We start from the raw sequence: 22747 nt of genomic DNA on the forward strand, positions 1-22747 counted from the left end.
CAACGTTCTTTCTGCCAAGGCGTTTATGAATCTACGATAGTAACCAACCGAAGACAGAAAGCTATGAACCTCCTTCGGAGTGCGTGGTGGACCCATGGCAACTATAACTTTGACCTTCTCAGGGTCTGTCGCAATTCCTACTGAACTGACCACATGACCCAGCAACAACCCATAAGGTACTCCAAAAACGCACTTTCGTGGGTTTAAGGCGATGCAGAATTGTCTACAGCGCTCAAAGCATTTTCTTAGAATGATCAACTGCCTTTCTCTCACGGTGGCAGCCCCTAAATCATCAATAAACACCTTCAACTCTTCAGGGGATATGTCACCGAATGTCTTATCTGTTGTTCGTTGCCACGAACCAGGCGCATTGCATAAACCAAAGGCCATCACATGGTATGCAAAAGTACCAAATACAGTGATAAAAGTGGTTTTCAACTTGTCCTCTTCTGCAATTGCCATTTGGTTGTATCCTGCAAAGCAATCCATAAACGAATATATCTCCCTACCCGCTAATTGATCCAAAATCTGGTCAATAAATGGCAATGGGTAGTAGTCCTTAACTGTCTGCTTATTCAGCTCCCTAAAGTCTACACATAAACGGATTTGATTATTCTTCTTCTTTCTAATCACAACTGGCGAACACCATTCCGTGTGTTGCACAGGAAAAATCAAACCCGCTTTTCGAAGCTTCTGTAACTCTTCAAACAGCCCGTCCCTCAATTCGAAAGGCATACGCCTTACTTTCTCCCGTACAGGACGACTGCCCTCTTTCAACGGAATTGTATGAACAGCAAGGCTAGGAGGGATGCCTCTCAACTCATCATAACTCCAGGCAAAGATATCACAGAATTCCTGGATCAAGGCCACATAGTCCTCCCTTTCTGCTGTACTGAGCATAGAACCTAATTTGATTGGCCGCGAATCATCAGGCGTACCAAGGTCTAGCTCGATAACATATGCATCTCTTATACGATCTTGGGCCTCTATCGGCTCATTCAAAGTGATCTGATAGATGTCCTCTGTGGTGGATCCCTCTTTGGACTCATCACTCGATGATGTCTCACTAGCAAATAAATCTTCTAATGTCTCCAATTCTGTAGAATATAGAGGAGCTCTCTCACTCTGCGGGAACTCAGGATAAGCATCAACCACCACACGCTGGGCACCTCCGCCGAATATTAGCCGACCGGCGAGTATATCTACTTGGCAGTCCGCTTGCAAGATCCAAGGATGTCCGAGTAATACTTGGTAACTTGGACGGCCTGCAAAACGAATCACCCTAAAGTCCAACAGGCATTCTACATTTGCAACAGTGACATGGACCTTAGTAATGCAGCCTTCCGGCTGTCTCAAACTATCATCTGCCATTCTGAGAATTGTGGAGGTATCTTTCTGGATTGCAAGACCCAACCTTTCCATCAGTTCAGAACTCATAATGTTGACCGATGATCCCGTGTCGACAATAGCATAATCTACTAATATCCCATCGACATAGGCTGCAACCCTTGGGCAATGCTTCTCAGCATGCTCGAACCAGTCATCGCCAACTCGCGCAATACCCAAAGGTTCTACGATATACCCGGTACATAGGATCTTTCTAAATTCTTTGCGTACTCCTGGGGAAAGCTTAATAAGCTGCAAAAGGTTCACATCCGGTTTGACTTCGCAAAGAGAGCCCGCCAAATCGAATTCATGATAGTTCGATAGAGCTCGCTTTTCACGCCAAATCATCCGCTCTTTAGGTCGCTGAACTGGCTTTATTGCCTCTTTCTTAACTTTCACCTTCTTCTTTGGTGCTTCCTTATCGGCTTTACTTTCTACGGGCTTCAAAGGTCCCCCTTCTAGGGCAGGGTCCAAAACTTGCGTTCCTTTGTCGCCTTGTTTAGGGTTTCCGTCGACAGGCTTATCCATGTCGGCTTCTCTACCCTTTTTACCTCTTGTAAGGACAGCTCGTAGATTAGAGGTTTCAGCATCATTAACGCGTACAGCCTCAATCAAACTAACCCCACTACCACTTGGTAGCTCTTCCACTGTAGTCTTTGGTCGTTGAAGTATTTGTTTAGGCCCATTTTCTGGCTGGGAATCATTTCCTTGAGCACGATGATTAACAGGCCCTGGTTGCCGACTACCACGCTGGAGAGAACTAATCTTACTCCAGCAAGTAGTTGCTAGATGGCCGGATTTTCCACAAATGTCGCACTTAACATTTGGGCAATTTCGTGGATAGTGCTGCCCACCACACCATTTGCAACTAAACCTCGACGGTGCACCCTCCTCCGGGTATCTACTTCCTATCAAATTTTGTTGTTTTTTAAGGAAGTTGACATCAACGGCTATTTGTCGATATTGCTCCGTAATCATGTCGGTATAATGCTTCATCATGTCCTTAACCTCGCCAAGAACATTGGAAGAACTCGACTCATAGCCTTGGTCATTACCATGTCGTTCAATCGGCCTAACAACTCGATTAGGCACAGGCTGTTGAGCTAGAGGCATGGTATTAGAATTGACCGCCTGGCCTCCACTACTTGGAGCCATTTGACTGCCCATAGGCATTGACATGCTAGGGGGAGCTGGTAGTAAAGGGACATTCTGCATCATGTTCCCTCTCCCATTAGGGTTAGCCATCGCTATCCCTTGACCACTACTGCCATTGGCCATTGCCATATTGTTTCCCAATACTAAACCCATGTTCGAATTGCCTCGAGAAGCATAGGCTGCTTGTAGTCGGGATTCCACCTCTTGTGCTCGTGTAATGGCAGTATCTATATCCCCCAAGGGGACACTACTCAACTGGAATTGGATATTGAAGTCCAACCCATGTAGGAAATATTGCAATTGGGCAGCTGCGGGGATAGGAATAGAGGTGTCCAACTTACGGAAGACCTCTTTTATCTTCTTCGCATAAGCACGAATATCCTCGTGTGGATCTTGGCGGGTCACGTTGAGTACACGCAACCAATATTGCCCACCCCTTTCAGGGGCAAACTCCCTTCGAAAAGCTCCATAAAATGCATCAATGTTCAATATGGTTCCGGCTTCTAAACCATGATACCATATAGCAGCTCTTCCTTTGAGAGTCATGTTGAAGAACATCATTAAATGCCCTTCTTCTTGAATGCGACAGTTAAACATCAGCTTTTGAAACTCCCTAATGTGGAGTTCCGCATCTTCCTCAACTAGCCCATTAAAAATGGGTAGCGGGTAACCTAGAGCCGGCAAATCCGTCGTTCCTGCTGGAATTGCAATAGGCTGCGCCATGACGAGGATTGGATTTGCACTAGGAATAGGGAACGGTGGGGTTACACCTCCCGCAATTGACGTGGACTGGCTTATGGAAGGAAGGGGAGCACTAGAGCTTCCACCTTCTCCTAACTTACTGCTTGTGGTCCTAAGACCACTAGATCCACTCCCTCGTAAGGGTTCAGCACCGCTACGCTTAGGGGAATATCTCCTAAAAATTTCAGCACGTCGCCTAGCTCTTTCGTCTCTTTCTTACTTTTGGATTTCTGCTAGACGATGCTTATCAATAAATAATGGGTCAAGCTTAGTATCCTCTGGCATAAACTGCTAGTTGGTCCTTAAACAACCAGGATTCGAGAACCACCACTTTTAAGCAGCTCCCGGCAGATGCACCACTGATGGACCTAAAAACGGGCCGGCACTGGCTCATGCACTAGCCGGACCTCGTCACTATGCACAAGACAACCCCTCGGCCTCGCGGCCAGGAGCGTCTATCAAAATCTCTGCCTTCCTAAACATTGCGTTTGTAATACGTTGTAGTCCAACTGATCCTAACCCAATATTGCTCCTCAGAGGGAGTCCCTTTCACATGGCCAAGAGGCTCGAATCACATACACATGGGGTTCCTCCTACGGCTGAATGCCGTCAACCCTCTGCGACTCTCCTACACCTTGGGGATTGGCCCCTCGATGCGTCGCTCAACATTTAGACATTTCGCACAAACGTCGCTCAAGGTACCAAATAAACATATCCAGGAATGTACCATTGTCCTTACTTGACTTCCCCTTTAACCCTCGTCTATCCTACAGCATAGGAACCTCATGCTCTCAACGATGGGTCACAGGCCTACTGAAAACAATTGCTATGCATATCCAGGAGCTAACTCTGATACTTTTAATTTCCTCTAAATGATCATGCAAAGAGGTGGATGCCTAGTGCTCAAACATTTTAAAAACCAGCAGCGTGCAAGTGCAAATCATCTCTTTCATGCTTTTCTTTCTAACCGCTTTGTGCTTCGTTGCAACACCTAGCACCGAAGTGATCTTCGTGCTACTAGGTTTTAATTTTTATCATTATTATTCCGTCCTAGATGTGATGCATATAAAATCAGCAAATTATCCCTCATGCTCAACGGCATTTAACCATTTTTTCCACAACTCTACCCTCCCCCGTTGATAGTGCATCATTGCATTCATTTCTTTTAGGGTTTCCTTGTCATTTTATGTGGAGAAAGGAAGGAAACACGCACTAAAACATATAAACAAGGCTGAACTGAAGCATAACTTCATGCCCCAGCCTTGCTATACATCAACAAACATAAATCCTATTTTTCTATATTTTTCGTAGCCCCAAATGTATTTTTCCCCTATTTTTCATGGTTTTTTTATCATTTTTCCCCATTTTCTTCATTTTCTTGTATTTTTTTAAATTGCTGAAAATGAAAACCAGTTTGTGGGCTGTGGCCCTTAGTTCATTTGCAACAAAATTGAAAGATTAGTTGATGTGTATTGACGGTTTTCCCCATTTATATGCCCAAAACCCTTGTTTTCCTTCATTTTTATGGTTTTTCGTGTCTCGGTTCCCTATTTTCTGCTATCACACACATGTTTTCCAGATTTTTAAATGATGAACAGCTAGAAACCAACTCAAAGCACGACATACTCAAAACTCAATCCATATGAACACATTTTTATCAACCAAATTTGCATCAAAAGACCATTTTCTTTGTAAAAACAATTATTACCGTGTCTTGCAGGTTTTTTCATTAAATTTGGCACATCCCACGATTGATTTCCAGCCATGAATTCTGCTTGGAATCAGCAATCTACAATGATTTTGCATTGCTCTTCCATCCCGTCAAGAATCGGCATCCATCCGGCCGTCCATCTCCATCCTATCCCTTCAAGCACGAACGGGGGCTAAGAGGAGAGAGAGGGAGGAGAGAGAAAGACTGATTTTCTCTCTCTCCAACCAGTCCACCATTGCGGGAGCGGAGACCGGCGAATTGATCGGCACAACGTCTTGATCAGGCCTGGAGGTTCATTAGTATGGCTTCTTTGCAAGCCAGCAAATCGATTGGGGGGGGGGGGGGTCGCGTTTTTTTCGGCAGCTGTTTTCAGCCGCCGCCCCCCCTCCATATCCATGATTTTTTTTGTGGGGGGGTGCCAAAGGTCACCCCCCCCCCCCCCACTTGCACCTTTTGAAATTTCAATTTTGGGCCCCCTCTTGGGCACCCCGGCCGGTTTCGGGCCAACTCTCGCGTGCGAACTCCGAACTGCGTTCTGAAAATTTCTGTGAGCTCGTCTCAACATTCCGGACAGGCCTGTAGCTTCACTGACTGGCATGGGCGCACGAAAAAATTATGAAAATTCTCGGAGTGTCGTACGGGCGCCCGTCAAGTACTTGACGCTTAAAATCGTGCTCGCTCGAGCTGCCGCCTTCGTGGTTGAGCATTTTCCCCCGCATTTCCATATTTTTCTCCTATTTTTAGGCATGTTTCGGGGCCTAAAATCCATCCTTCAGTGAACATTGCATGGTGTTGTCTAAATAGTGGAAACACTGTGTTTTACACCCTCCAAAATAAAACCTGTATTGATGAGTTTGCTTGTCTCTTCCGCAGACAAACATGTGCCTCTAGCAACCTTCCAAAGAAGAGGAACTGGCCCACAAGACTTCTGAATCTGCTCATCCACTCTATCTGAATGAATTACACTCAATGGACAAAAGTAGAACATCTACCAACTCTCCTTATCCTTATACTATTGACGTCCTTTGAAGCAAGGTGCAGGAATACCCTTTAGTGGCCCTTCCTTCTTGTTAAGAACGAAAGCTCCACATCGTTTGGCTCTCCCTTCCAAAATACCCCAGCATGTAGATTGACATTTGGGTGGTGTTCTCTAGATAGCCCATTCTTTCACATCAACCTCACTCTCTTTTAGGGTCCCATGAATGCATGAAGAACCCCCTTTTGGTCTTGGAACATGAATAGTAATGTTCTCATATTCTGCTCAATGACTATTTGTATTAATTATAATTTTTGCATCCATATTTCTTCTCTTGCGCATCACACTTTTCAAGACTATCCTCTAAACATCTGGAGCAACAATATCTTGTTCCTCCAACACTATTGATGCAAGGTCCACAATTTTTTTTTTGCTCAAACCCCTTCGTCTCTGGACATAAATATTTTCTTAATTTGATTTAAACTTGTCCCAGACCCCTCATGTCTTCCTGTCAAGTAGGCCTTATAATGGGCCCTTTGCAAGACTAACATGGCAAGGTTTGCAGCAGCTAAAGCAAATAACAATCTAACTTGTTGAGCGTATCCCAAAGCTACTCGCATGGATGCATGCTTAGACTTTGAGAGATTAACCATAGGCACAAATGGACATCCACCCCTTGTTTCAATACCCATTTTTTCCCCTGCACCTCCCATCAAGATAACCATGTCTCTAATGAATGTAGCTCTATCTCATGCGCGTGTCCCAAACTCCAAAATGTAACAAGTTTGTCCTTTGCTGATGCGATTGACACTTCACTTGGTGCATCTCTCCACCCTCGACACAAATCCTTATGCTCTTCTTGAAATTGTGGTTTGATACAAACTCATGTACATTCCAGCATACTCTTTTCCCAGTGAAAAGAACACGAGAGTTCCTTGAACATCATCACATTCCTTTTACCTATATTGAAAATAGTACACATTGCAAGCCAATTTTCTTGTGCCTCATCAGCCATGAAAGTTGCAAACTTTGCACTCTCCAATCCACATTGCTACAACCTTTCATTCATCAAAGTCCAAAATAAAACATGTGCATTTTTATTCTCCACCTTGAAATCACCCACTGCAATTGTAAGCAATTCTCTGACAAAAGGGTGATAAACATGTGCACTCATTGTGGTCTAGCCACTTGTCCTATGCACATGATTAAAGTGGACAAATTGCTTCTCTAATGGTCCATCCAGCCTCATTTGATTAACCAAGTCGATGCCACTTCGAGGACCCACAGAGGACATCTTACATACATGAGGCTCCACATTTCTTGCTAGCTGGTTTGGAAATAAGAGGCTATGAAAGAAAGGGTTCCAGTAATGCTTTGAGCCCAAGAACCGATCCCTTCACATTTTGACGTGCAATATCCATGGATCTCTGAATCCTAATCAAATACCAAAAGTCAACCATTGTGACATGTGAGTTTCAAAAAAATGTAAACAAAGTTTATACCTAACCTTTTTCTTTGTATAAGAGGTGTAACTCTTTCCAAAAGCTACTCGACCCCCAAATCTCCCATATTAGGAGTGATATCAGTGTCATCAAAGAGCATTTCCATAATTATATCTTGAGCTACACCTATCTCAACCTTTTTACTCTTTGCATAAAGGTCATGGGAAGCTCTATCTTGCACCAAAGTATGCACAAAAGTCTCATTTGTTTTCGACACCCCAACTGCCATTGGATGCATGTGCCTACCTTGATGTATGACACATCTTGTTGTAGTAGTTCCATCTGTAGGGTAGCAATAATAAATAGAATATTCACACATAACCAAGCATTCCGGTAAAGTAAAGCAATGTCGACAAACTAAAGTTTCAGTTTCAGAACTTAAAACCCAATTCTAGGCACCTGTTTAAGTTTTCCCTTCCATTGAGATTGATTGCTTCCCTTCGTCCGCTCATAATAATGGCACTCCACATTACAACATATTAGATGCCCCCCACAAGAACTATGCCTAACAACACCATCAAAACATTCCTTTGTACATGTGTTATACTCCCCCCACACATGACCATCATATCTTTGCTCCATCCCTTACCTTACCTTGTGGTGCAATAGGGAGCTCAAAAATAATATCCCCATCATACTATGATGGAAGTTCATCAACTTTCTTAACTTCAGAAGCATTCATTAAAGCATTGAGAAGAGTGTAGTTAATAGGCAATCGTCTAATCAGAGACAAGATACTAAGAACTTTATTTTCTATGGGTGTCCCTAAAGTAGATAGATAGGGTTTAAGGATTGATGGAGTTCCCAAATAGGAAAAAGAGGGATTTTTTACTGATGAGAATATATGCCCAACATCATCTCTACCATGTACAACATCCTTGGAATGTAGAGATAAAGTAGACACAGTGCATTCCCTTGGCATTGTTGCAGTAAGTTTAAATGCATAAACACCATCAGTTAGCTTTATCCTAGGCACTACACTGCTTTGATTCTCCATTGATAAGTTATTATTACCTAAGGAGAAGTACTCTTAAAGATCTCCCTCTCTCTATCAAAATAACATCTTCTGAATCAAAACGGACTGATAAAATGTTCAAAGAGCTAAAGCAAAGAATATCAATGACATGCACCATTCTGCTTGCAAGATGCAGCTATTGACAAATGTCTGAAAATATATCAAGTAGGCCAAAATCATTCTACCTTTTCGAGATATGAGTACTCATATTTTCTAGATATGATTGCATTTAAAACCGAATATCTGCACCACTAGTATATGCATTTAATGACTCTATTCACCACTAATATACGCTTGTACAATCAATTCATAACATTTCAATGCATAATATATAAATAAAAATAAATACATAAATATACTAATCTCTATCCATAGCTCTCACTCTAACTCTATATATATCATTTTCAAATAGTTGATTAATGAGTATGATGCATTTATTGAATATATTCGCCACTAACTAAGAGCATTCTTTCACATGGTGGCAAAAGGATAAGGTCATTGTAGTCATCTTCAAGGAGGTTTTCCTGTCTCCTGTGTGTGAAGGGCAATGAGATGTTTGTTGTACACAGTTGCTCTTAGGACCTATACTCACCAAGAGCAAGCAAGCCTAAGCCTAAGCACCAGGTGTGAAGTTTCCTTTAAGAACTTATCACCAAGCTACCCTTAATCCACTAATTTTCATTTGAATACTTTTCATTTAAACATAGGTGAACAGGTAAAATAAGCAAGAAAGGTTTATACTGGCAACAAGGAAGAACCAAAAATGTAGGTCTTTGTCAATAGGTCTTTGTCAAAGCAACGAACCCAGAGTTGGGGAAGCAAACATGTGAGTACTGGTTTATGTTATTCTTTAACCTGTCTTGGTAAGTTAATAATGTGCATAAGGAAGGAGTGAAAACACAAGAGCTTCTTGCCACCAAGGGCAAGAAAGCCCATAGTTTGCGTATGGGCTTTCTTGCCCTTCATGGCAATAAGGAAAGGGATGTTGTGATGTTTTCAGAAAAGAGGAAAAGACTCCTATGTGTCTTGGAATGCTCTGTGTGATGTGTACGAGGGTACGTCAATGGGTCCAGTCTGCAGAGGATAATGTGTACAATGTCTGCCAAGGGCTTCTTTCCACCAAGGGCAAGAAAGCCCATACGCCAGCGTATGGGCTTTCTTGCCCTTGGTCCTTAATGACTCGCTCGCTCTTTCCCCTTTTTTAAACCTGCACACACACACTTCTTTCACCTTTCCACATGGACTACAAGTGCCCTTTTAAATGAGACAGGCCTCCTTACAAACACATCTCAGCTGTACAAAGCTTACTTATCTCAAAACAAGACCCCTACTACTCTTACACATATACCTTGTCTTCCTTTGTCTTTGCACCTCAGTTGTTGCTGTAGGCACCTTGTCCTCCTTGTGCCACCCTAGTCAAGACCCTAGTATGCCCCACCTTCCTCTTCCGTGAACCTCTTCTACACTACCGCCACATGCTAGGTGAACTGTGGCCCCTTCTTCTCCATGTTATATGCACTCCCCTTAGCTCCTTTCCACCAAGGTCAAGAAAGCCCATACGCTGGTGTATGGGCTTTCTTGCCCTTGGTGGTGAGGGGCTAAGGTCTCATTGCCCTGTGTGTGTATGTGTGTGTGTGTGTGTGTGTGTGTGTGCTGGTCAGCAGAGCGAGTGGGAAGGCTTGGGCAAAGCATGGGACAACAGTGTGAGGGTGTGACGATGAGTAGCATAAGCGAGAGAGGCATGTGTGTGTGTGAGCTGCTAAGCTAAGCGGCAACGTGCGTGTAGGAATTATGTGTGTGTATAAGACACCAAGCGTGTGTTTGTGTATGGTGACACGAGAGAGAGAGAGAGAGAGAGAGAGAGAGAGAGAGAGAGAGAGAGAGAGAGAGAGAGAGAGAGAGAGAGAGAGAGAGAGAGAGAGAGAGAGAGAGAGAGAGAGAGTGTGTGTGTGTGTGTGTGTGTGCAGTAAGAGAAGAGTGGTGTGAGGCTCAAGGTGTGTGTAAGAGAGTGCGGGTGTGTTGATCCAACTAGACTTAGTGATGTCTCCTTGCTTGCTTGCTTTCTTCGCATGAATGAGTAAGTTCCTCTCAAAACACAATGCGTTTGTGATCCTTCTCATTAAATGCATATGTATTAAACTTTTATTTTTTTAAAAAGCTTGAATGAGCATGCAGTTATAGTCACAAATCTTAATTGGTCAATGCTACAAATATTTGTGAGTGTGACATTAAATCCTATGTGCGAGAGCAACCTAATAATGTGGCTAAAACCTTGGAAGCAAAAAAGAAGCTTGAATCAAAGACTTCACCCCCATGGTATCCACTGGCTAGAGAGGATTTGGCCCAACTTGTTTACTAGGTAGATATATATTTGGGCTCTTTCTTGTTATGAGAGGATTAAAAAGTATGTTATGCAATGATTTCCCCAAAATTTTGTAGGTTGAGTTTCAAAAGGAAGTAAGGACCAAAGTAGCTGAAGTGACAATTTAAGTTCTAAGTGTGGAGGAGAGGGCTTTAAAAAAGAAAAGGAGATCTCCACTGAGTTGCGACGAAAGTACACTGATCGTATGCAAAAAGTATTGCAATGTTTGATTTGTTTAAAATTATTATTGTTGTGTTTGTCTCCTACTAATATGAAATGGTTTTGGTATATCTATTAGGTTTTGAATATTATTAATCCATCCCTTGGCAAGGAATGGAGAGAAACTTTGTTTCTCTTCAATTTGATGGAGCGAACACCATTGTGGGTATTGAAAAGTTGAATTTGATAGCAATCTCTTCCATCAATGCAGAGAAAAAGATAACTTGGTTGAGATTGCTTTTGAGAGTTCAAGATCTATACGAAATACCCATGGTATGCCATCAACAAACATAGAGTTCAGAGCGTAAGAGTTTTTCACTTATCTTGCTTTATCTCTATGCTTCATCGAAACAAATTGTATTCGCTTTGCATGTTTTTGTGCCTTTCATTATTTCTATCATTGTAGGTGGTTGTCTAAGGAATTGTTGCTAGACATGATAGAAAATAATGCATTTCGTTCTTTGGAGCAAGAGATAAGAATAATAGCTACCACAAAGCATCCAATTAATTTTCCCGATGAGCCATCTCTTCATGTTTACTTCGCATCCATACAATATGAGGGAAAAAAACATATTTTTGGCAACATTAAGAAAATTGGTGCTAAAGACAAGTTTAAAAAAAAAGGAGGATCAACCTATTCAATCCCATCTTGATGAAGCCGCTTGGTTGCTCTATCGGTTGGTTTTCTATTTTAATGCCTTTTGTTTGACATTGCAATGTGTAGTTTGTGTTGACTTCGATAAATTATCTTTGAATATTCCATGTATTTTTTGCACTTGAGAGACCTCAAGCTGCTTTGTTGATTTTCCCAAGGCTTGTAAAACATGGGTGGATATCACTAACAAAGAGCCCACTATGTATGGGGAGATTATGATTGCTCTCTCACCATTTGAGATTGAGACACGCCCTTGGTGGATTGACATGCCCTCACACCATGTATTGCCAAGTGAGAAAGCTAAGTTTGAGGAATGGCAAAAATCAAAGGGAAAGGGTGCAAGTGGTGGCTATCTGAGTCAAGGTAAAGTGGGTTCCACAACTGTCTCCTCTCTTTCATTAAGCTTTACTTTTCTAACAAAGAAGTGGTTTTGAAGGTGATCAAATAAGGGGCAAGGAAGCGCAAAGGGGTGAGCATGCTCAAAGAGGCAAGCAAGCTCAAAAGGGCAAGCGAGCTCAAATTAGTGAGACATAGAGTACATGTGACGTTTACTTATTTCACTTTGCATATTCATGTCTCATGCAACTTAGAGAAGGCTAGCTCTCTATGCTAGATACTTTACATAACTTCCTTGTAAAATAAAGATTTATGTTTCTTCTTTTTTTTTGTTTTAGATCGTGAAATTTTTGTTGATGACAATTCACCACCACTCAATGTTGGTATGCATGGTAGCTTTCATAGTGGTATGCTTCTTTTTATAGATATACTCAAGTCGATTGTTTTGTATGTTATGCTTGTTGTTCATTGATATATGCAAGTCAATTGTTTTGTATGTTATGCTTGTTGTTCATTCATTATACTTGGCGTGATTATTTAGGTCCATCCTCACGTCCTAGACCACCATCCCAAAAAGAGTATGTGCCACTCTTGTCCATACAAGGGGGGGATTCTTTGGATCACTAAAATCTTTTCATTTGGATGTGGAGATTATATTTCTATGGGTAAGGATTTTGCATCCTCTATTAGAAATGAGGATTATGCAAAGATCCATACATTTTATTGTGAAATCAATAAATTGGGGGTGGAGTATAAGAAAAAGAAAAAGATGGTGGCATGGATTGCTGACTTTGTGCTCTTGGATATTCCCATGGACTCTACGTATGGACGAGGCAGTGTTCCATTGTGGAACAAGGTGTTAAAGGATCATATTCGGCATTGACTTGGAGTGGTAGCAGCTTGTTTGGCAGACTCAGGATGGGTTGTTTGTCTTTCCTCCATTTCAGGTGATTCGTTGAGTCAGAAATATGTAAATAGGATTGTTAGGTACTTGTGAATAAGATTGTTGGGTAATTGTCAATGTTTAAAAAGTATTTCTTTCTGTCAAGGGACTCTCCCTCATGGGTGGAGAAATATGCCCCGCGGTGTGAGTTGGCAATTGTGCATAGATTCATAGTTGAGGACTTAGCCTTCGTGGATGAGGTTACGATTGAGGGTTTTGCCGTAGATGTATTTGACATGGTTATTGTACACTTAGTTTTCTTGGTGGTGCTTTGTTGTTCTTGATTAGTTCGTGACATGTCTCTATTTTTTGTCATTATTGTGTGACAGATGGATGAATTCTACTTTTACATGCTATGATGTTGAGGCTACATGGCCTCTTTATGTCTTTAGGAGAGTGCCGCATTATGACATGATCATGGGGTGCAGTTCTTACGGCATGCCATTCGTCACTATTTGCCAGATAATGGGGGGGTATTGGAGGCTGGTGAGGAGGCACATTTCAGCTCAGGTGTGCAATGGAGTGTCGGATTTGTGCGATGCTTTCTAGAGGCTCTTTGTCCTCCCAAAGGATTGGCTTTGGAGATGGGTAGTGGTACAACCCCTTTGATGCGTGCATGCATCGCATCTAGCCGCCCTTGTTATTCTTTTGATAGTGACCCTGACGTTGTTGGTCGCATTCTACAACCTTTGGTAGAGGGACCTTCTACAGGTACTAGAGATCAGTCCAGCTCAGACGAAGAGATTTCAGAGAGTGAGCCAGTGGATGATGCATATGGCTGCCCTTTTGATTAGTATGGTTACTACTATTGACTTGTGTTTTGTCATGGATTGTAAAGGTTACTATTATTGTCTTATTTAGGACATTATATGCACTCTAGGATGATATGCTTTTGTGTGTGAGTTTTTGCCATGTGCTTTGAAATGTTAATGAAATGCAGTTTATAAAATTCTTATTGTAGTGTACTACCATGCTATGTGGAGGAAGTTGCAAGGGAGATGAGAAAGGATGCCTCCTATGATACAATCAAGACAAAAACCAACAAAGAGAGAAGAGTGGGATGTTGTTTTGTAGATGATGAGCATGGAGAAGAGATGGTGTGAAGTGTATTGAGATTTTGGTGTTGTGTTAAGACAATGACTATTGTGCTAAGACTATGAGCATTATATGGGTTGGTTTCAAAAATCTGATAACCTCGGGTCTTTTAATCTCTATCATATGGTTTAATTATCAAAATTGAGCATGCATGGAGCTTTTTTTTGTTACTTCAAGTCGTGGTGTCGTAAGTAAGGTTTGAGATTTTTCAATAAACAATTAGAGTAGATAAGAGGTGTGATTTTGGTTCTATAGTGGTGGTTGAATTCTATCACTTCTCTTCGTGTTGCTCTTTTTTACTGCTCCACTCGGTCTTTGCATGCTCGGTTTCTGTCTCTACTGTTAGAATATCAAGCTCTCATTACTCTTTAGTCAGTCTATCTTTATGTGTGTGACTGACATTAGCTAGATACAGTTGTACACATGTGTGACATTCAATAAGTCAGTGTAGTCAATGACTTAACCATAGTTAATCTTGGTTAGTTATACCTATGTGTGTAAGTCTCTTTCAGTTAGTATGATGGAAGAATAATGGAAGAAGAACAACAATGAGCTGAGGCTCATCTTCCGCTCTACTCTGTCTCTCTTCCTCTCTTCCAACATGGTATCAAAGCTTGAATGCTTGAAGCTTGAAGGCTTGATAGTGGCCATTTGACATCAAGACATCAGATTTGAAGAAAGAATCATCAAAGGAGACTGTGCTTGCATCTCTTTTTTTTTGCAAAAGCTATATCTTGGTATAGAAATGGTTTTTGGAGAAACGGCTCGTGATTCTTGACCATTTTAATGTGGTCTACAACTTTGCAAAAAAAGTTTTTTCAAATTCCTCAAAGATTTTGAGATATTTAGCACAGACCAGTGTAGAGTGGCTGTTTATTGCAGTAAACAACAAGTGATTCCAGGGCACTGGTGCCTTTCATCCTAATAATGTATATGCCCTTATTATCATGCATTTGAGCATGATATTGGAGTGTTAAATTCTCAAGTTTGGAGCTTATTTGCAGGCTAAAAATAGTGAACTGGTTGCTGTCCTGAATTTGGAAACAATATACATATAAGGTTGAAGCATTTGTGGTGCTTATTTGCTAGTGACAAATGCTTGGATCATACCACTTGAGTAGTAGATGCTTTTTGGGATATTGTGAGTGTTGAAAGTCCAAAGTTTGGATTGCTTTGTTGCTAGTTATACCAAGGTATTGACTGGTTATTGTTTGCATGAAGGATACCTATCATCTTCACTTGACATGCATGCAATATATTCTGATCGATTGGACATGTATCAACTCCTGCATAGAGTGGCAACTGAATGAGATGTTTTGGGGCTATTTTGAGGTCTGAATACTCTTTTTTTAATAGAGAAAATATTGTTGGTTATAGCAGTGGGCTAGCTGTATTTGGTGCTGCTACTTGCATATAGTACAAACATTGATACTTGTAGGGACATAGTTTGTTGGTGAGATGTTTTGCCACTACCATAGAATGTTTTGAACAGATTTGAGCTTGGTTTATGCTCAGTTGACTGTGTTTTTTCATTGTTGAAATATAGTTTATAGCAAGCAGGTTGTCATGAAAATTGTCTTGAATTACAACAAATTGTCCTGAATAGTGGGAAACTGGTCCTGAACTATAGGAAAAGGAGTCATATACCTACAGGTCATATACATCACTGAAATACCTAAGCTGTAACTATGGAAAATGCTCAAGGCACGAACAATATCACTCAAACTGTGGGAGAAAGGATGGACAATAAAAAATTTTCTTTATGGAAGTTTCGTATGAAGAATTTTTTGGTTAGCAGAGCCTATTGGGACTTATATACAGGTAATGAGGCTCAACCTAAAATGTATGAAAGGAATCCGACAAATGATCAGAAAAGGGCTCATAAGCTATGGATTGAGAGAGCGTGCAAGGTGCTACATCGGTTTTCCTTATGTATATCAGATACTATGGTTATACAGATTACTAGATGTAGTTCCCCAAAGGATGCATAGGACATACTCATGGAGAATTATGGAAATGTAACACATGCAAGAAAGATTGAACTAAAGAAATAGTTCAATAACATGTCTAGGAATGACAGAAGCATTCAAGCCTACACTATAGAGATCAAGAACATAGCATATCAGCTTGCCACCGTTGGATCTTCAGTGTCTGAGGATGATATGATTGCAGTGACATTGAATGGACTTGGAAAAGAGTATAAAGCATTTGATGCGTCTATTTCTATGAGAGCTAAATCCCCTGATTAGGATAAGATGATTGCTTTGTTATTGCATGAGGAAGTTAAGCTTCTGTTGAATACATGTTCTAGTATGTCTCAAAGCAGAGACACTATTCTTTACTCTAACCAGCATGGCAGAGGTGGTAGAAGCCATGGCTATTTTTGAGGTTGAGGAGACACTCAAAATGCTTATGGATAGCATCAGTAGAATGCCTGGAATGGCACAAATACACAGGGCCAGCGTGGTAGCAGTTTTAGAGGCAGAGGGAGATCACCCCATGGTAGAGGTGGTGGATCTGGTTTGTGGCAGTCAAATGATCAGTCAAACAGAGATAAGAACTGCCAATATTGCGGCAGATATAGACACATTGCAAAGGATTGTTATAAGAAGCAGAGAGATATGAGGGCAAAGGGCAAACATCATGGGCACTATGCATCTTCTAGCGGTGCTCATGATGAGCAGGTTGACAGATTGTTTGCCATGCAGCATGTGTCTAAGAATGCATCTAGGCAGAACAGAGATGAGAGATGGTACATTGATTCAGGGGCTTCAAATCATATGATACCCCATGGAGAATGGTTTGATGAGATGGTTGCAGGTTCACATGGTTATGTGTGTATTGGGGATGACACCCAACATGACATCCAGCACATAGGAATTGTTTCATTATTGATACCTGATGGCAAGAAAAAGAGTATGCATGATGTACTACATGTACCTACAATAACCAAGAATCTTTTATTAGTTGGATAGATGGCAGAATAGAATCTGCACGTGATATTTTATTAAGATAGATGCTTTGTTGAAGAATATGGTAATGGCTGCAAATTGATTGCTAGAGGCCGAAGAGATGGCAGAATGTTTACTCTTGATGCGTCAATTCTAGATTTGAAAGCAACCATGTTTGCACATGATGATGGTGCTATATGGGATGTTGAGATATGGCATAAGCAGATTGGCCATGTGAATGTACAAAAGCTAAAATCTATGCAGCAGAAGGAGATTGCGCTTGGACTGCCTAAGTTCAAGTATCATGACTTTGGACATGTATCTTATGCATGTCAGTTTGGAAAGCAAGCACGGTTTCCATTTATGAGACATGTACGGAATAGCTCACAACCCTTGCAGTTGGTACATTCAGATGTATGGGGTCCATCTCATAATGCTTCGTTTGGTGGTGCTCGTTACTATGTATCCTTCATTGATGATTTTAGCAAGTATACTTGCCTTTATATATTGAAACATGAGGATGATGTGTTTGATGCATTCAAGGACTTCAAGAAGCATGCTGAAAATGAGTTCAGCTATAAAATTTCATGTCTTAGATCAGATGGAGGTGAAGAATATGTCTCTAATTACTTTGACAGGTATCTTGCTAAATAGGGGATCAAAAGATAGTTAACTTGCACCTATACATCGCAGCAAAATGGTGTAGCAGAAAGGAAAAATAGGGTACTGATGGAATCCACAAGAGCTATGCTGAATGAGAAGAGTTTGCCAAATGGTTATTGGGCTGAAGTAGTAGTGACTATTGTATATGTGATGAATAGAACCCCTACAGTAGGGATTCATGATGTAACTCCATATGAGAGGTTGTATGGTCATAAGCCTAACATTTCACACTTGAAAGTATTTGGCAGCATTGCATATGTGCATGTTCCTGATGAAAAGAGGAAGAAATTGGCTCCTAAAGCTATCAAGTGTGTGTCCCTTGGTTATGCACAAGATCGGAAAGCTTACAAGTGTTATGTATCGTCTACACAAGAGACATTGATTAGAAGAGATGTTGTTTTTTATGAGCTAGCATCGTGGTATGGTAATCCAGTTGCAGTGGCTACTGATGGATCAATCAGCACTAGTAATGTTGAAAATACACCTACAGTGAGTACATCTATGAGTGGTCCTACAGGTGATGGGTCACCTACAGTAAGTCCTTGGTCAGGATGCTTGCGGAGTCATACTCCTATATCCACTCACACAGATATGTCAATGAGGGGGGAGATTGGATAAGGTAAAAGAAAACATGCTTGAGGATGTGACGGGTCCACTTACAATAGGTTATGAGTCATCTAGCAGCGATAGTTTGGATATTGAGTTGGGCATTCCTTCTATTATGATGCCTCGAGCAAGGCAGAGGTGTTATGTACCACCTCATGAGAGGCAAGCTCAGAGTGAGCCACAGTTACGGAGATCTGAGAGTGATCCGTAACAGTGGCTCTCAGAGTGAGCCATAGTTATGAAGATCTGAGAGAGTGAGAAGACCAGTTGACAGGTTTACATACACTGGTTATTTAGCCTGTCACTATGCATATATGGCTAGTGTGACAGGTTACAAAGAACCTACAAAGTTTGATGATGCAGTTACTGTAACATGTCCACCTGTTCACTCGTAGGACACGTCTTAGCAGCCCATCAGGATGAGAGTCCAGAAAGTGTCGCCCGACACTCCCACGGAATGTCACGGGGTTTGCGATCTAGGTCTTCCCGAGTCTGCCATGAAGCAGAAGCATTCTGACTGTTCCCACTTAGGATCGACATGAATCAGGGTTTTGCTAACGGTAGCTAGCGTCGAACCCCAGATGAACTACTTTACACAAAAATGGCAGGGTCGAAGCGGATTCATGCTGCACTTGGTTCAAGGAGAATGGAAAACGAGAGGGATGCAAAGCTCGACCTCTTCATTCCGTTCCCCTAAAACAGCATAAATCGGGATTCTAGTACTCTAGATTCTAGGTCATCGTTCCTTGCTGTTAATTTCCTTCGAGAAAAGTTCCCGGCCAACTGGGACCACCCTTCCGTAGGACGGACCTATGGTCGCATCCACCGCACTTTTCTCAGGGTTTCTTTAGTTGTCTAGTTACCTACCACATTTAGTTTGACATGCAAAAACAGCTTCCTTAATTAGCCAATTAATCATCGATTCCTTCACGTAATCTTAGCACTAACATAGAAAAACAATGTCAAGCAAGTTCCTTTTCAAAAATTAATCTTATTTATCAGTCTTTGGAATACATTATATAATCCAGCCCGAAGGCTATTCCATAATCCGTCTGAAGGCTATCCATAATCCGCTCGAAGGCAACCCAGTAATCCTCAGGGATTACTAATCCAAGTTTCCGTCCATAGACTAGTATGCAGGCCTCGAGATCCAATCCCGAGTCATGTCGGCCTCTTGTATAGGATTCGGAGGCAAGGGATTTACAGCAGAGCCACCCTTGGCACCCAAGTGTCCTCTTGCTCCAAGTAGCAACCATGGAGAGACCTCTTACGGCAATTTTGGTCCACGTACCCGGCGCGGCTAACAACCCCCTTGGATAGTGTTAGGCTGACAGTTGGGGGTAATTGATGCTGCCTCTCTCTCTAGGCCTTCAACCTGAAGCATTAATTATTTTTCCATCTTTAGTTCCTTGAGCAAAGAAGTATAAATAGTGCTCCTAACTATACAAACACAATCAATCCAGTGGTCGCTTGTTTAGCCAACTGCTAAGGTGTGAATCCTTCTTTCCGAATGCATCCAGCATTCGATCCGGGATCAATTACGACTTGGCAAGATCCCCAAGGGTTTTGTTGCTTGTTTACCCTTTTATCCCTAGGTTAGGGTTTATACCCTATTAACCCAAATTAACAAACACCTTAGGTTCTTTAAACTAAGACAGTGAATCTTGGGCAACCTCGTTGCCCTAACTTGATTGGTCGATTTCTTGCTAGGCAATATATAACTTTCCTAACTTGGCAAATCAGCCCAAGAAAGGGTGATGTAGTAGGATGTCTACTCATCCTCTTGCAAATTAAACCTGTACTTAGGTCCTGCCAACCTTGTTCCAAGGAGTGGTAAATCTAACTTGTGACTTAAACACAAAGCCATGCGATGTTGCAACTTGTTGCACAAGTGTCGCACCTAACTTGTGGGATCATTTCTCCCATCAAATGGCGTTTTCTTGGTCAAGAAATACATTTGGTCAAGATGTAGGGTTATGGAATGTCTTCTTGACTCAACCCAACCCTAACCATACTAGGCCAACAACGTTTGGCCCTAGGGTTTCTAAACTCAATCGAAAGTCTAGTATTAGGCCAATTTTGCCCTAGGGTAAAACCCTAGATCGTTATTGTATGGGCGTCTAACTAACCCTAACATTCCATGAATGCGGATAGGACCTTTGAGTTCGGAATTATCAAGTCGGTTTTTGCGAGTGCGATACTAAGTAGAATTTTAACACGGCTTAGCTCTACCTAGCGCATTGAAGTGGTCATCTTTTGGGTTACATCCTTACAATGAATTACCTAACTGATCCAATTGTCTTGCGACAAGAGGTGATCTTTCCTTAGAAGGGATGCAAATCCTTTTCCTAAGAGATGTAAATAATTGCAAAACATAACATTTCATGCAAATATTGCGATTCATAGACTTTTCCCTTCTATGCAACTACAAAATGTAAAATGACCATTTCTTTTCCTTGCCTAATCTATAATGATAGACAATTCACAGCTAACTCATATAAAAACCTACGTTGAATTTCCAACAAGAACTACGCTCATAACCCTTCCCTTAATGTATTGAATTCTAGCTAAAAGTGCGCTGGACTGCGTGTCTCCACCTCGACGATGCAACCTGCTGTTCACCTCGAAGTCCGCTACAGTCTGCACTGTCTCCTGTCTGAAATCTGCGAACAGAGACGGAATCTGCGCGTGTCACCGGTCTGTAATCTACGAGCAGAGAAGTGTACGAGACTGCTAGAGATGTCGGCTATTTATAGCCAAAATCTGGACAAAAACAGGGTGCATAAAATATCCTGTCGGCTGCATTAAATGCAGCCGACTGCTTGCACAGGTCAGACTGCCACGTGGCAGTCCGACTGCCTATCCGATTGCACTGGCCTGACCAACCTGGCTGTGATCTCTAACATATGTCTCCAAAGCCGTTGAATAGTTTTGTCAGGAGAGGGGTATTAAGTGTCAATTGACTTTCCCGTTCACCCTACCCTAGAATGGTATGGCTAAGCACATGAATAGGAAAATTTAGTAGCAAGTTTACAATATGCTTAGGTAGGTAGGCTTACCATAGCATTTTTGGATTGAGGCAGTTACTACTATCATACACTTAATAAATCGGTCCCCATGTACTGCTCTTGACCATCACATTGCAGAGGAGATATGGTTTGGAAAACCTCCCTCATATGCTCATTTACATGTCTTTGGATGTGAGGCTTTCTACCATATACCCAAGGACAAGTGCAATAAGCTAGATCCTAAGTGTAGAAAATGCATCTATCTTAGTTATGGCGATGTAGGTGAGATGGTGGGCTATCACCTGTGGGATTCACAAGCTTAGAAGGTGATCCACAGCCATGATGTTATCTTCCATGAAGAGAAAATGCATAATCAATATGAGGATGTCATTGAGGTACGCAAGGTGATATTTCAAGAGGAGTCTCCTACTACTATATAGCCTACTAGACAACTTGTAGCAATGGATAATGTCCTAGTGGCCCAGGTCTCTGATGCTCCATAGTTACAGGCTCCACAGTCCGTTTACTGGAGATAGGTGACAGTCTATGTGGTTTGAGCCCTCTATGGATTATATTATGGTGATAGATACTAGTGAGACTCTTACTTATAATGAGACCATGTGCAAAGGTGATAGTCACTCTTAGGAGAATGCCATGTAGTTAGAGTATGACTCAACACAAAAATATCATACATGGGATTTGGTTTCTTTGGCTCTAGTGACAAGCATGTTTTGCTATGCAAGTGGATGTACAAGTTGAAAAGTACCCCTAGATGCCCCAAGGTAGGATACAAGGCGAGATTGGTTGCTAAGGGCTTCAAGCAAGAAGATAGTGTGGACTTTGATGAAGTCTTTTCTCCTATTGTGAAGATGACTACTCTACGCTTGATATTGGATTTTGTTGCTCAACTTTACTTAGATCTTTATCAGATGGATATCAAGATAGCTTTTCTTCATGGACACTTGCATAATGAGATTTACAGGGAGCAGCCTAAGGGTTTTGCAGACCTTGGTAAGGAACACCTAGTGTGCAAATTGTAAAAGAGTTTTTATGGCCTTAAGCAAGCACTTAGGGAATGGTATCACAAGTTTGATGCCTTTATGCATTCATAAGGATATTCTTGCAATGATGTGGATCCTTTTTTATATATGAAGAAGGCTCGTAATGACAACCGTACGATTTTGATCCTCTATGTGGATGATATGTTGATTGCTAGGAGTTCTCGTGATGAGTTGGATACCTTGAAAGGTCAGCTCAAGAAGACCTTTGAGATGAAGGACATGGGATAGGCCTCACATACTCTTGGGATGTGCATTATCCACGATTTCTCTAAGGGGATCCTCTACTTGTCACATATAAGGAGTACATCCAGAAGGTCCTTAAGTGGTTTCATATGTAGAATGTTAAGCCTATTGGTTGTCCC

General features: G+C 41.6%; 1 pseudogene; it reads left to right on the plus strand.

Annotated features, from left to right (window-relative positions):
* The first annotated feature begins 11053 nt into the window (after window positions 1–11053).
* On the plus strand, window positions 11054–11720 carry LOC148024429 (uncharacterized; annotated as a pseudogene).
* Window positions 11721–22747: the final 11027 nt, after the last annotated feature.

Source organism: Lygodium microphyllum, chromosome 15 (genome assembly GCF_053477565.2).
Source record: "Lygodium microphyllum isolate KBCC chromosome 15, Lygodium_microphyllum_v1.1.10, whole genome shotgun sequence".
NCBI lineage: Eukaryota > Viridiplantae > Streptophyta > Polypodiopsida > Schizaeales > Lygodiaceae > Lygodium > Lygodium microphyllum.